Genomic DNA, 4,019 nt, shown 5'->3' on the forward strand with positions numbered 1-4,019 from the left:
TTTTTTAAATAAAACTCTGAATTCCGTTTTGTGATCTGGTCTCCTCTCATCTCTCTTCTGTCCTTCAGCAGCAGCTTTTATATTGCCCACAGATCCCTGGGAGAAGGTGGAGCTGCCATCTGAGCTGAGGGGGCAAAGGGCACTCCTGGAGGCGTGGTGGGTGGGAGAAGCAAGGTGATTGTGTCACCATCCTGCAATCCTGTGGGATGGGGGATGGTGGCAGGAAAGGGCCCTGGTTCAGATCATAGTTCCTCGAAGGTCACTGCTGGTTTGCCCTCGGGTAACCTGAGGGATAACACTGAAGGGAGACAGGTTTGATCTGGCACTGCTGCTGTGCTGTCTGCCAGTGGATTTGGAATTGAAGCTGGTGAAACTCTGCACAGAGCAGTTTGCTCCTCTTTAAAATTTTCTTCCTTTATCCCTCACCTAACACCACTTTTTTTCCATCTAAGAAAAAGAACAAAGTATTCTGCAATTTCTCTACTGTAACTTGCTTGTAGCACTGTGACAGCCAGTGAGGAAGAACTAAATCCTCCTGGAATGGTGCTGAGTTGTCCTTGGCACACTTTGGAAACCTCTCCTTGGAAGCCCTCTTGTTTCAGGCTCTGTCTTGATCTTCCCAAGCAAGGCTGAGGGATCCTTTCTTACCCACAGCACTAGGATGACACATTCTATTCTGCAGGAAAAAAATGCTTGTGAGAGTTGCTCAGCTGGTGCTTCAGGCACCCTTCCTTCTAAAAATATTAATACCTCCTTTGAGACCTAATTTATTGCTAGTGATTTTTAGAGAGCCTTCTCTTTCAATTTCCATTTCCAAAGTAGTTTTCACTTCCTTATTTCTGTTTGCTTCGTTATTTCCTTGTCTCTTGCTGCAGGACTAAAGCTGGCAGGGAGGTGTCCTGCTGTTTCCACCTCTTGTGCCAGGCATTGATGCTGCAAATTTACAGGAAATTATGGTTTAATCAGCAGCTTCTGAGCTGCTGTGACCCTGTGCATGTGCATCATCCTGGTGCACCCAGCTGCTTCTTTCTACTCCACACAGATGGACTGACTCTAAAGCCTTTTCTGAGTATTTATCTTTTGGCAGGCTCGGGGGAAGAGATGCACCAGTCCTACTCAGAAAGGGCAGAAGCAATTCATTGTCCTCTCCCTGTTTTCACCCACACAACTTGAAAAATCCAGAAGGTCCACTGGAAGAGTGAGAGAGTCACAAAAATGCTACCATTTTTTGTAAACCCTAAAGTGCATTTAGATTCAAAACCAACAGAAAAAAAAAATCAGGTTTCTTATTTTCCTCAAAGCACGAGCCAGACAAGAAATGGGATTGAGTAGTTTAGGATATGTGCTGAGATATGGCAGATTTTTTTTTCTAGCAGAGCTTTGGAACTGAAGGATTCACTGGAATGAGATCATTGGCTTGTGGGCAGAGACATTTAGAACTCTTTTAGAGCTCCTATGCCTAAAATACAGGAGAAATTGCAAAGGGACAAAGCAGAGCAAGACTGGAACTGATGAATTGTGCTTTCAGTTGTGTTCTGAGTTGAGCAGGAAGGGATGGAAAGGCTTGTGATGGAATTAGGGTGTATTTTTTTGTGCTGTCAGAAAACGAGCAGCCAGTAAAATCAGTGATGGGATGAGATGATCACAAAGGGTGGAGCCTTCAATGAATGAATGTAAGCAGCTTTTGAATGTAGTGGGGGAAAAAAAATCCCTCTTCATCTCTCCCTTTCAGGAACTGCCTTCTGAGCCTTGTGGTTACTCTTAGCCTGCCCCTCAGCTGACACTAAAAATAATGGCCTGCTTCTGATCAGAGGATTCAGCTGCTGCCAAACCCCTCGAATTTTGTGCCTACCTCTACTTTTCACTTGAACTCCTTGTCTAGGAGCTGATAGAAGTTTGCTGGCCCTCTCCAAGAGCTAATGCTTTAATGCTTGGCAGCACTCTCAGGGCTCATTGGCCCTTATTAAGGTTGTTGCCAGTCAGGCTTTGGCAGTGCTTCCCCCTTCTCCTGCTTTATGCAGCCTCACAGGGCTCTGGCACTGGGAAGTGTCCCTTGGCTGCAGGACCAGAGTTGCTGCTAACACTGACTGGAAAAAACCCTTCCAGCAATGCTGGCACAGTGTTCCCTGACCCCCACAGACCTGCTGCTCTGCAGAGGGGACAGTCTTGGATCACAATTAAAGAACAAATTTTCCACATCTGAGTACACATATTGGGTCCTTAATATGGGATGCTGTTTTATAGTGGCCTGAGTTTTAGGTCAAATGCTTTCTGGTAACGTGAGCTCTTTTATAGGGTGGTGTATTTGCTGCCAAAATTCTCTACTCCTAGAAAAGCTTGGCCTGGAGCTCTTTTTTTTTTTTTTTTTTTTTTTTTTTTTTTTTTTTTTTTTTTTTTTTTTTTTCTCCCCCACTTCTCAATAGTAATGCAAGCTTTCCTCATATGTTTAACAATTGAATATTTGCAGAATTTGTCTAACAGTTCTATTAGAAGAACATAATGTTGGAAGGAAAAGTACTTTTCATCTTTGTCATGAAGCCCCATGTCTGGTTAGTGAGCGAATGAATTTATTTTACAGCTTAATTGGTCTGTTTCTTGGAATATGGTTTGTGTCTATGGCATCTCAAACCATTTCACACCTGGACTGTGGTTCTGAATTCAGCCTCCAAACCACTGCCTTTGTGATCTCATGGATTTTGGGATGTCTAATTGGAGCAGGAATGGGTATGGCTGAAAGATGAGACAGACTTTAGTGGAAATCTGCTTCTGAAGCCCAGCAGTTCTTGCTAAGCCACGTTAGACTTTCTCTTTCAAGCAAACACCAAGGCTGTGTTGCAGCTGTAGCTGATTCCCCTGGGACAAACTGGGTGGAAAATTTCCTTCTGTATCTGCCACAAGCCCTTGGTCACAGAGAACTCAATGTCTTCCCTTACAGCCACAAGCCCCAAGTGCTTGGGTTATTTCCATGCAGCACCTCAACCTCTTTCTCCAACACGATGATTGATGATGGGGGTGTCTGACAAGCTTCCTGGGTTAGGTGCAGCTTCCCAGAGCTCCTGCAAACCCCTGTGTGAAAAGGCTGCTGCAGCAGTAGGGGATGGTCCTTGGGATCCTCCTGGTGTTGGTTAATTTGTCCCAACTGTTGCTCCCAAGTGTTATTTTCTTGTAATGAAACTGTTGTATGACCAAACTCTCCTCATTTCCATCTTGCCTCTCATGCCTTTTACATATGTTGGCTGATCCACAGGGATGAGTTTGCTGGGAACACAACCAAGACAGGAAAGGTAAAAGGCTCCTTCAACTTGTGGCCCATTTCAGTAGGGAGGAAAACAGATTAAAAGGTACTTTGAGGCTCTTCCCTCTGCTCACCTCTTCCCCAGCTAAATGAGTAGAAACTGATCTCTCCAGCTCTTTGTGGCACAGCTCTTCTATGCAGAGCTAGGTTACATTTTAAAAAAGCTTTTTGGCAGGGGAGCCCTCTTTAGGATGGATCATTGTGAGCACATGCTGACAGCATCAGGCAGAGTCACCTGAGGTTGGAAGGACCTGTATCTCCAAGGGCAGAGCCCAGCCTGTCCCTGACTCTTGCCCTTCAAAAGACAAGGATCTCTTCCTCCTGTGGCAGAGGAGTGCATTCATTGTGTGCTTATTCCTACAGACTGCATATTGTTCGTTTGTTTAAAGTCAGTTTCCTCTTCTCTGCTTATGCTTAAGGCAGGGACTTCACAAAATGAAGCTTGGATTCTGCTCATGCTCTCCTTCCTTAAAGGGAACTTGTATCAGATTGCTGGGCTGAGCTCCCAAAAAACCCAACCTGGCAGCACAAGGACATCACTGAGCTGTGGAACATCGCCCCAAAAGTCAGATATTGCAGCTCAAGCCCTGATGGGGTAAGAGTGCAAGGAAGCAGAGAATATGGCAGGAACAAGAAAAGCCTTGGTGTTATTTCTTAGGCAGTGTATTGAGGCAAGAGTGGCTTCAGCTGTAGCCAGGGGAGCTTTGCTCCAAACTGCAAGTTA

Source organism: Sylvia atricapilla, chromosome 18 (genome assembly GCF_009819655.1).
Source record: "Sylvia atricapilla isolate bSylAtr1 chromosome 18, bSylAtr1.pri, whole genome shotgun sequence".
Lineage (NCBI taxonomy): Eukaryota > Metazoa > Chordata > Aves > Passeriformes > Sylviidae > Sylvia > Sylvia atricapilla.